Genomic DNA, 12194 nt, shown 5'->3' with positions numbered 1-12194 from the left:
GTGTATGCAGTTACCGCACCAAAGTAGTTTCCAGGATCCTCGGTAGTGAGAGGTATTTTTATCGTGTGTCATTCTTTGGCCAGTGTGTTGATAGATACGGGTGCGTCTCATTCATTCATATCTGCTACATTCGCATCTGTATTGGGGTTAGAGATGGTACAGTTAGCATCTCCACTCAAAGTTGAGTCACCAGTCGGGGGTACAGTTGACTTAGATCAAGGTTGTCATGGTTGCGAGATAGAGGTTGCCGGGCGTAGACTCCCGTTCGATTTTGCGTTGCTGAACATGTCGAGTTTTGACGTCATCATAGGAATGGATTGGTTGTCTTCGTATCAGGCAATGATAGGTTGTTTTCATCGGAAGGTCACCGTGTGCACCTCGGGTGGTGATTGCTTTTATTTTCTAGGAGGCCGGGTTGATAGGGTCTTGTCGCCGGTATTTGATCCTCGTAGTAGGAATGAGCTTAGTGGTCTTCTTGCTACTCTTTTGGATAATGAGAATGGCGGAACTCAAGTTGATTTGCCAAGGGTAGTGTGTGAATACTCGGATGTGTTTCCCAAGGACCTTACTAGTTTGCCACCCCAGTGGGAGATTGAGTTCACCATTGACTTAGTGCCTGGAACGCCACCAATTTCTATGGCGCTGTATAGATTTGCACCCATAGAGCTACATGAGTTGAAGATTCAACACCAAGAGCTTTTAGACAAGGGCTTAATTCGCCCTAGTACGTCACCCTGGGAAGCGCCAGCCCTCTTTGCGAAGAAGAAGGATGGGTCGTTGCAATTGTGTATCGATTACCGTAAATTGAACTGAGTAACCGTTAACAACAAATACCCATTACCCAGAATAGATGACTTATTTGATCAACTTGGACGGCCTTGTTGCTTCTCCAAGATAGATTTGAGGTCAGGGTACCATCAGTTGAGGGTCCAGGAGGACGACATCCAGAAAACGGCATTTCGTACGCATTATGGCCGCTATGAGTTCCTTGTAATGCCTTTTAGGTTGGCTAATGCACCGGCTTCTTTCATGGATTTGATGAACTGAATATTTAGAGAGTACTTGGATCGTTTTGTGGTCGTCTTTGTGGATGATATCCTAATCTATTCGACTTCTGAGGAGGATCACGAGGCTCATTTCAAGGTAGTGCTTGACTTGCTTAGAGAACACCGGTTGTATGCCAAGTTTGGGAAGTGTGAGTTTTGGCTCACCAAGGAGAAGTTTTTGAGACATGTTGTGTCAAGAGAGAAGGTAATTGTAGATTCTTGGAAGATAGATTTTGTCTAAGATTGGGAGCAGCCTAAGAATGTCTTTGAGATCCGGAGTTTCTCGAGAATGGCGGGGTACTATCGACGTTTTGTAAGAGATTTCTCTAGATTAGTCGGACCTTTGACTACACTGACTAGGAAGGGGGTTAAGTTTGTATGGAGTGAGGATTGTGAGAAGTCTTTCCAAGAACACAAAACTAGGTTAACTAGGACACCAGTGTTGATCATTCCAGAGAGGAGCTTTGGTTACACCGTTTATTGTGATACATCTCGGGATGGGCTTGGTTATGTGTTGATGCAGGAGGGGAAGGTTGTAGCGTATGGTTCGCAGCAATTGAAAATCCATGAGAAGAATTACCCTACCCACGACTTAGAGTTAGCCGCAGTAGTGTTTGCCTTGAAGATTTGGAGGCATTATTTGTATGGTGAGAGGTTCAAGGTTTTCTCCGATCACAAGAGCTTGGAGTACTTGTTTTCCCAGAAAGATTTGAATTTGCGTCAACGGACGTGGATGGAATTTTTAGAAGACTATGACTTCGAGTTACACTATCACCCGGGGAAGGCCAATGTAGTGGCCGATGCCTTAAGTCAAAAAACCGTGAGCAGTTTGGCTAGTGTAGCCATTCGGGAGTGGGTTATGTTGGGTGAATTTGGCGAGTTCGAATTGCAATTGGGTGACTTCAAAGGGGACGCAACTTTGTTTGCCTTTAGTGCTCAACCTACCTTGATTAACAAAGTTGTAGAGGTCCAACAAGGGGAGCACGAAGTAGAATTAATTCGTAGCAGAATTTCTAACGGATAGGAAGCGAAGGGTTTGAACATTCACTCAGACCAGAGTGTACGATACCTAGATCGTCTTTTTTTGCCTGAATCTTGTGGGGAAGAAGTGCCTCGGGAGTTCCATCACTCATGCCTTGTGGTATATCCGGGAGGCACCAAAATGTATCGAGACCTTAGCCGTCAGTTTTGGTGGACGGGTATGAAGCGGGACATCGCATCCTTTGTGTCTAAGTGCCTTACTTGTCAGCAAGTGAAGGCCGAGCACCAGAGACCAGCGGGTTTGTTACAACCCTTACCTATAGTCGAGTGGAAGTGGGAGGACGTGACCATGGACTTCGTAGTTGGGCTTCCTAGGACGCAACGGGGCAATGATGCCATTTGGGTAATTATTGACAGATTGACTAAGTCCACACACTTCATTCCAATGTGTACTGACAATTCTGTTGAACACTTAGCGGAGTTGTATGTTAGAGAGATAGTTTAGCTTCATGAAGTTCCGGTAACCATTGTGTCGGATAGGGATCCTCGCTTTACCACTCGGTTGTGGCGAACTCTTCCAGAGGCATTGGGAACCAAATTGACCTTTAGCACCGCTTACCACCCTCAAACCGATGGGCAGTCGGAGCGCACCATTCAAATTTTGGAGGATATCCTTAGAGCTTGTGTCCTAGATTTCAAGGGGTCTTGGGAGTGGCACTTACCGTTGATTGAATTTTCCTATAACAATAGTTATCAGGCTAGCATTGAGATGGCACCATTTCAGGCCTTGTATGGCCAACCTTGTAGGCCACCAGTTTGTTGGGTCCGAAGATTGTTAGGGAGACAACAGAGAAAGTTGCTCTCATTCGGAAGAGGTTAGCTACGGCCCAAAGCCGAAAGAAGAGTTATGCCGATAAGAGAAGACGACCATTATCCTTCGAAGTGGGTGATCATGTGTTTCTTAAGATCTCACCTAGGCGGGGTCTAATGAGGTTTGGCAAGAGTGGAAGTTGTCACCGAGGTTTATTGGGCCTTTCCAGATATTGGAGAGGAACAGGGAAGTGGTGTATTAGTTAGCCTTCCCGCCATATCTTTCAGGAGTCCATAATGTGTTTCATGGGTCAATGCTTAGAAAGTACGAACCTGACTCTTCTCATGTGTTAGATTGGGTTGATTTGAAGGTAGATGGAGATGCCTATTACGAAGAGCGACTGGTTCAAATCCTTGATACCCGAGAGCAAGTGTTGCGTGGTAAAAGCATACCGTTAGTGAAGGTGTTGTGGAGACACCACGGAGTTGAGGAAGCATCGTGGGAAAGGGAGGCGGAAGTCCGCTCCAAGTACATGGATTTATTTGAGCATGCTTGATTGTTTTATTTTGATTGTAATGTTTCCTTGTGTTAAAAGAAAATGGTGTTGAATTGTTGATCACATGTTGTTATAGGTATCGTTGATTTGAGTATATGATTATGAAAGAATGATATTTGTTCTAAGTGCTTCATTTCATGTATCTAGTTTGAGAAATTTTGTTTTCAGGAAATGATGAGGAAGAGAATGATAAATGTTGGTTGTATTTTGATGTTGCGACTTGATGATGTTGTTGGACTAGTCGTAATGGTTAGAGCTTTTTGTTGATTTGTCTAAATTTCTAGGACGAAATTTCCTAAGGCGGGGAGGTTGTGATGACCGGGTCTTGTTTCTATTTCTTTTACTTTCTTCTTCATTCCGTTCCCTTCTCGTTCTCCTTGAGTTCGAGACATTCAAAGGCTATCCCCAAACTAAGTCCTTGTTCTTGTTTTATTCGGTGTTGAAGTTTTTTCATGTCCGGGGAGCGTAAGGTCAGGTTTAGAGTGTCCGGGAGCGAAGCGCAAGTTTTTCTCGGCTGTCTGGACTCAGCCACACGTGCGGGGGTCATTGGCCGCATGTGTGGGAGGCCATGCCGCACGTGCAGAATACAGGTGATTCTGGGTCTCACACACTAAAATAAAAGCACGTGCGGGGGTCATTGGCCGCACGTGCCGGAAGAAGGCTCTCCACGTGCGGGAGGGGCACACTCCGAACACTCTGTTTTTTCTCTTCATTTGGGTTGTTTGTATCTCATTGGTTGCATATCTCTCTTTCTCTCTAAAAATACAACTCATTCCCTTCTCTTCACATTTCTACCTCAAAAACAAGATCGAACAACTTGATCCTCTTCCATCTACTTGGAATCTAACCTTAGTTTCTTCATCAAAGTATAGAACTACACAAGAGCTCTCTTGTGTGTGGTGGAGGTTTAGTGCTTAGCACCATCAAATCTAGGGTTTCATCTCTTCTTCTTCATCAAAAACTTTGAGGTAGGGAAATTTCCTTGAGTTATATATATATATATATATTTATGTTTGATTTGGTTGATTTTAAGGGTTTCATTAATGACATTGGAAGTTTGGTCTTGTCTCATAAATGGTAGGTTTTAAAGGTGGGTTTGATTCCTCTTTCTCCCTAAAACTACTTTCTTGAGAATTTTAACTCACATAATAAGAGAGGTGCTGCCATGAAAGAAAATATTTTCCAAGGATGGAGATGTTTGTTTTGCTTTTGACATAAAACCCCTAGAAATTTTAGGGATTTTGAAAGATGTGAACATATTTAGAGGCATCATGTTGTTTGTACTAAGAAGGTGAACTTTCATTACATGTTTAGCAAAATGGCAATTTACATGATGTATGAGAAATGAAATGTGATTTTAACATGGTTGTTAAACATTTGAAAGTGTGTTGTTGTTAATTGAGCATGATGAGAAATGGTTAGTGTCGTAGATTGATGGCATGGTTGTATTGTGAGGTAATATGGAGAAGAATAAATGAAAATGTGGCTAATTGATATTGTTGTAGAGATAGTTGAAAATGGAGTAATGCTATGAAGTATGGAGAATCCTTGCATTGCATGTTCATTCAATTATTATTATTATTATTATTGTTATTTTTGCATTATGAATTTTAATTGAAGATGTTTATTTCATGAAAGAAGATAATGTTGTGACAATAACTACGTAAATGTGTATGGCGTAAATACGGTGATAAGTCCGGTAAGGCGGTGTAGATGAATTTGATAAGTTGGCCTGAGTGTCCTTGAGAAAGACCAGAAACCCGCGTGGATAGGTGTCGAGCCTTCCGGTTAATACCGGTAAAAATGACTATTTAGGTAGCACTCGTAGAGTCTACTTGCAGACACCAGCCTAGGGATTACCAGTGTCGTATTTACCGCCCCTTGTTGTTTTAAAGTTTGAAGTTTTAAGAATTGATGAGATTGCAAAAATGTTAATGAAAGCATGGTGATTTTCAAGGAAGGCATGATATGATATTATTTCAAAGAAGCATTGCATCGCATTCGCATTTGCATTTAATGTTGGACATCATACATAAATGTATATACTTTGTTTGATATTTTTCTATTGGGCTTTATGCTCACCCTATGGGATTTGGTGCAGGTAAAGATGTTGTGATCCCGCCGAGATATGGGTGTGGATATATTTTGGTGAAGAGTAGAACACTCTTTCTTTTGTTGTAATTTTTGTAAAGCCAAGGGCTAAATTGGAATGGGTCCGAGAGACCATTTTGTGTAACCGGGCTATTGCCTTGGAAGATGTAAGCCCGTAAGGGGCATTTTTTATTTTATTTTATTTTCGTGATTGAAGACTATATGTTTCACATGCTATAGATTCAGGTGTTTTCTCATCATTGAATGTATATTTGCATGTGGAACCCTTGTATGAACCATGGATATTTTGATATAGAGAATGGAGAATGGTTGTAATTGATGAATGGACATGGTTAATGTATTATTTATGTTCGGTTTATTCTGTGGCGTTACAACTTGGTATCAGAGCTACCGGGTTTGAATACTTGGGGCTCACGGGAAGTGTTTGTTTTACCACTATGGGTTCATTTCGCATGATTAGGAAATGTTTTCTTATCTGTGATTACGAGACAGCATGCTTATATGGCTATGTGGGTGTGGGATTAGACTTTTGGGATGTTGTTTGCGCCTATTAGATTCCTTGAGGTCTTATTAGAAGAGTACTTGATCAATACTCTTTCTACAAAGAATTCTTGGTTTCTCACGGGACAAATCTCATCAGTAAAGGATAATTCGTATGTGTTTACGTGACTGCGTGCTTATGTGGAGTGAATTGGATTCTTATGTGCTAAAATGTATATAATGGCTATAGTTTGACATGTGAGACAAGTTGTGAGCACAGTTGGAATTATGTGCAAAATTATCTACTTTGTTCCTTAATTAGGATGTCCAGAAGAATTCGAGCAAGAGGTGGTAGGGGTGGAAGGCGAGGTCGAGGTCGCCGGGGTGTACGTGAGATACCGGTCCATGAGGTTTCGGTACAAGAAGAGGGTTTAGGCCAAGCTGACATGGCCGAACAAGTGGGGCAAGCGGAGGTGCTAGGGCCAGCTGGCCAAGCCGCAATGGAGGCTCGTGCCCGGGAGATGGCGGGGGCATTGAGGGAGTCCATGAACATACTTAGGGCGGAGACCCAAGCTAAGGAGAATGTTGTGGAGACAATAGCAAGCTTTCTCAGGAGAGAGTTCTTACGGGCCAAGCCGGATGAGTTCCATGGCAGCCCTCAGCCAAAGAAGGAAGACGAACGGCTAGAACAGACTGTAAAGACTTTTGAAATGCTTCATATAGAGGATAGTGAGTTGAGGGTGACTCTTGCAAGTTACTACCTCGAAGGGGATGCAGGGCAATGGTGGAAGTACGCCAAGGGTCGTATAGCACGAACATGGGAGGCATTTGTGGTAGCCTTCCAAGACAAATACCTGCCTCCCACTTCTAGGCAGAGGTTGAGGCAAGAGTTCAAGGACCTTAAGCAACTAAACATATTCGTGGCCGAATTTGAAGCGGCCTTTTCTAGTTAGTCCTAGTTTACACCAAAATTAGTAGCGACGGAGGAGCGTCGTTGCATTGAGTTTGAGTAGAGATTGAGAACCGAGATTCTGTTCAAGGTTGCCGGGAACTTGATCCGGAGTTATGATCGCCTTGTTGAGGTAGCCGCACATGTGGAAATTATTGTGGAGGCCGAGGAGGAGAGACTTCAGAATTTGAGGTCTAGGGGCCAGGGGTGACAGGAGGACTTTAGGCCCAACAAGAAGAGTAAGAGCACCTTTTCATCACAGTCACAGTCGCAACAATCTAGATCTACTTTCCCCTTGCCTAGTGCGGGGCCGGGGAAGAGTGCACTGAGCGGGTTTTCTTGCTTCAAGTGTGGCCAGCCGGGTCACATGGCCTTTGCTTGTCCACAGAAAGGAGGAGGACAGCAAATGTTGCCATCACCACCACCTAGCCAATCTCAGAGTCAGTCTCAGAGTAGGGGTCAGGGGCCTACTTTCTTTTAGTGCGGGCAGTCAGGGCATATGAAGAGAGCTTGCCTTCAGTTGGGAGGCGCGTCTGGCGCTTCAGGGTCTACGCAGACATAGAGCCACCAGTAGGCTCACTCAGCTCAGGCTTCACGAGTTCAACAGGGAGCCACTTCGGGTAAGTCAGTACAGCAGGCCTATGCTCGGAGCGATAAGCAGGTTGAGCAGAGACCATACGGGCGCGTGTATGCAGTTACTGCACCAAAGTAGTTTCCAGGATCCTCGGTAGTGAGAGGTATTTTTATTGTGCGTAATTCTTTGGCCAGTGTGTTGATAGATACGGGTGCGTCTCATTCATTCATATCTGCTACATTCGCATCTGCATTGGGGTTAGAGATGGTACAATTAGCGTCTCCACTGAAAGTTGAGTCACCAGTCGGGGGTACAGTTGACTTAGATCAAGGTTGTCATGGTTGCGAGATAGAGGTTGCTGGGCGTAGACTCCCGTTCAATTTTGCGTTGCTGAACATGTCGAGTTTTGACGTCATCCTAGGAATGGATTGGTTATCTTCGTATTAGGCAATGATAGGTTGTTTTCATCAGAAGGTCACCGCGTACACCTCGAGTGGTGATTGCTTTTATTTTCTGGGAGGCCGGGTTGATAGGGTCTTGTCGCCGGTATTTGATCCTCGTAGTAAGAATGAGCTTAGTGGTCTTCTTGCTACTCTTTGGGATAATGAGAATGGCGGAACTCAAGTTGAGTTGCCAAGGGTAGTGTGTGAATACTCGGATGTGTTTCCCAAGGACCTTACTAGTTTGCCACCCCAGTGGGAGATTGAGTTCACCGTTGACTTAGTGCCTGGAATGGCAGCAATTTCTATGGCGCTGTATAGATTTGCACCCGCGGAGCTACATGACTTGAAGATTCAACACCAAGAGCTTTTAGACAAGGGCTCCATTCACCCTAGTACGTCACCCTGGGGAGCGCCGGCCCTCTTTGCGAAGAAGAAGGATGGGTCGTTGCGATTGTGTATCGACTACCGTAAATTGAACCGAGTAACCGTTAACAACAAATACCCATTACCCAGAATAGATGGCTTGTTTGAACAACTTGGACGGTCTTGTTGCTTCTCCAAGATAGATTTGAGGTCAGGGTACCATCAGTTGAGGGTCCAGGAGGACAACATCCAGAAAACGGCCTTTCGTACGCATTATGGCCACTATGAGTTCCTTGTAATTCCTTTTGGGTTGACTAATGCACCGGCTTCTTTCATGGATTTGATGAACCGAATATTTAGAGAGTACTTGGATCGTTTTGTGGTCGTGTTTGTGGACGATATCCTAATCTATTCGACTTCCGAGGAGGAACACGAGGCTCATTTCAAGGTAGTGCTTGACTTGCTTAGAGAACACCGGTTGTATGCCAAGTTTGAGAAGTGTGAGTTTTGGCTCACTGAGGAGAAGTTTTTGGGACATGTTGTGTTAAGAGAGAAGGTAATTGTAGATTCTTCGAAGATAGATTCTGTTTAAGATTGGGAGCAGCCTAGGAATGTCTTTGAGATCCGGAGTTTATCGGTATTTGCGGGGTACTATCGACATTTTGTAAGAGATTTCTCTAGATTAGCCGGACCTTTGACTACACTGACTAGGAAGCGGGTTAAGTTTGTATGGTGTGAGGATTGTGAGAAGTCTTTCCAAGAACTCAAAACTAGGTTAACTAGGACACCGGCGTTGATCATTCCAGAGAGGGGCTTTGGTTACATCGTTTATTGTGATGCATCTCGGGATGGGCTTGGTTATGTGTTGATGCAGGAGGGGAAGGTTGTAGCGTATGGTTCGCAGCAATTGAAAACCCATGAGAAGAATTACCCTACCCACGACTTAGAGTTAGCTGCAGTAGTGTTTGCCTTGAAGATTTGGAGGCATTATTTGTATGGTGAGAGGTTCAAGGTTTTCTCCGATCACAAGAGCCTGGAGTACTTGTTTTCCCAGAAAGATTTGAATTTGCGTCAACGGAGGTGGGTGGAATTTTAGAAGACTATGACTTCAGGTTACACTATCACTCGGGAAAGGCCAATGTAGTGGTCGACGCCTTAAGTCAAAAAAACGTGAGCAGTTTGGCTAGTGTAGCCATTCGAGAGTGGGTTATGTTGGGTGAATTCGGCGAGTTCGAATTGCAATTGGGTGACTTCGAAGGGGACGCGACTTTGTTTGCCTTTAGTGCTCAACCTACCTTGATTAACAAAGTTGTAGAGGTCCAACAAGGGGAGCACGAAGTAGAATTAATTCGGAGCAGAATTTCTGACGGAAAGGAAGCGAAGGGATTGAACATTCACTCGGACCAGAGTGTACGATACCTAGATCGTCTTTTGGTGCCTGAATCTTGTATGGAAGAAGTGCCTCGGGAGTTCCGTCACTCATGCCTTGCGGTATATCCGGGAGGCACCAAAATGTATCGAGACCCTAGCCGTCAGTTTTGGTGGACGGGTATGAAGCGGGACGTCACATCCTTTGTGTCTAAGTGCCTTACTTGTCAGCAAGTGAAGGCCGAGCACCAGAGACCAGCGGGTTTGTTACAACCCTTACCTATAGCCGAGTGGAAGTGGGAGCACGTGACCATGGACTTCGTAGTTGGGCTTCCTTGGACGCAACGGGGCAATGATGCCATTTGGGTAATTATTGACAGATTGACTAAGTCCATACACTTCATTCCAATGTGTACTAGCAATTCAGTTGAACACTTGGCGGAGTTGTATGTTAGAGAGATAGTTTAGCTTCATGGAGTTCCGGTAACCATTGTGTCGGATAGGGATCCTCGCTTTACCGCTCAGTTGTGGCGAACTCTTCAAGAGGCATTGGGAACCAAATTGACCTTTTGCACCGCTTATCACCCTCAAACCGATGGGCAGTCGGAGCGCACCATTCAAATTTTGGAGGATATCCTTAGAGCTTGTGTCCTAGATTTCAAGGGATCTTGGGAGATTCACTTACCGTTGATTGAATTTGCCTACAACAATAGTTATCAGGCTAGGATTGAGATGGCATCATTTGTGGCCTTGTATGGCCGACGTTGTAGGTCACCAGTTTGTTGGGTCCGAAGATTGTTAGGGAGGCAACAGAGAAAGTTGCTCCCATTCGGAAGAGGTTAGCTACGGCCCAAAGCCGTAAGAAGAGCTATGCCGATAAGAGAAGACGACCATTATCCTTCGAAGTGGGTGATCACGTGTTTCTTAAGATCTCACCTAGGCGGGGTCTAATGAGATTTGGCAAGAGTGGAAGTTGTCACCGAGGTTTATTGGGTCTTTCCAGATATTGGAGAGGAACGGGGAAGTGGTATATCAGTTAGCCTTGCCGCCATAACTTTCGGGAGTCCATAATGTGTTTCATGTGTCAATGCTTAGAAAGTACGAACCTGACTCTTCTCATGTGTTAGATTGGGTTGATTTGAAGGTAGATGGAGATGCCTATTACGAAGAGCGACTGGTTCAAATCCTTGATACCCGAGAGCAAGTGTTGCGTGGTAAAAGCATACCGTTAGTGAAGGTGTTGTGGAGACACCACGGAGTTGAGGAAGCATCGTGGGAAAGGGAGGCGGAAGTCCGCTCCAAGTACATGGATTTATTTGAGCATGCTTGATTGTTTTATTTTGATTGTAATGTTTCCTTGTGTTAAAAGAAAATGGTGTTGAATTGTTGATCACATGTTGTTATAGGTATCGTTGATTTGAGTATATGATTATGAAAGAATGATATTTGTTCTAAGTGCTTAATTTCATGTATCTAGTTTGAGAAATTGTGTTTTGATGAAATGATGAGGAAGAGAATGATAAATGTTGGTTGGATTTTGATGTTGCGACTTGATGATGTTGTTGGACTAGTCGTAATGGTTAGAGCTTTTCGTTGATTTGTCTAAATTTCTAGAACGAAATTTCCAAAGGCGGGGAGGTTGTGATCACCGGGTCTTGTTTCTCTTTCTTTTACTTTCTTCTTCATTCCGTTCCCTTCTCGTTCTCATTGAGTTCGAGACATTCGGAGGCTATCCCCTAACTAAGTCCTTGTTCTTGTTTTATTCGGTGTTGAAGTTTCTTCATGTTCGGGGAGCATAAGGTCAGGTTTAGCGCGTCCAGGAGCGAAGCGCAAATTTTTCTCGGCTGTCTGGACTCAGCCGCACGTGCGGGAATCATTGGCCGCATGTGTGGGAGGCTAAGCCGCACGTACAGAATACAGGTGATTCTGGGTCTCACACACTAAAATAAAAGCACATGCGGGGGTCATTGGCTGCACATGCGGGAAGAAGGCTCTCCACGTGCGGGAGGGGCACACTCCGAACACTCTGCTTTTTCACTTCATTTGGGCTGTTTGTATCTCATCTGTTGCATATATCTCCTTTCTCTCTAAAAATACAACTCTTTCCCTTATCTTTACATTTCTACCTCGAAAACAAGATCGAACTACTTGATCCTCTTCCATCTACTTGGAATCTGACCTTAGTTTCTTCATCAAAGTATAGAACTACTCAAGAGCTGTCTTGTGTGTGGTGGAGGTTTAGTGCTTGGCACCATCAAATCTAGGGTTTCAACTCTTCTTCTTCATCAAAAACTTTGAGGTAGGGAAATTTCCTTGAGTTATATATATATATATATTTATGTTTGATTTGGTTGATTTTAAGGGTTTCAATATTGACATTGGAAGTTTGGTCTTGTCTCATAAATGCTAGGGTTTTAAAGGTGGGTTTGATTCCTCTCTCTCCCTAAAACTACTTTCTTGAGAATTTTAACTCACATTAAAAGAGAGGTGATGCCATGAAAGAAAATATTT

Source organism: Camellia sinensis, chromosome 4 (assembly GCF_055761805.1).
Source record: "Camellia sinensis isolate YWXY chromosome 4, ASM5576180v1, whole genome shotgun sequence".
Taxonomy (NCBI): domain Eukaryota; kingdom Viridiplantae; phylum Streptophyta; class Magnoliopsida; order Ericales; family Theaceae; genus Camellia; species Camellia sinensis.
This window is presented reverse-complemented; position numbering follows the sequence as displayed.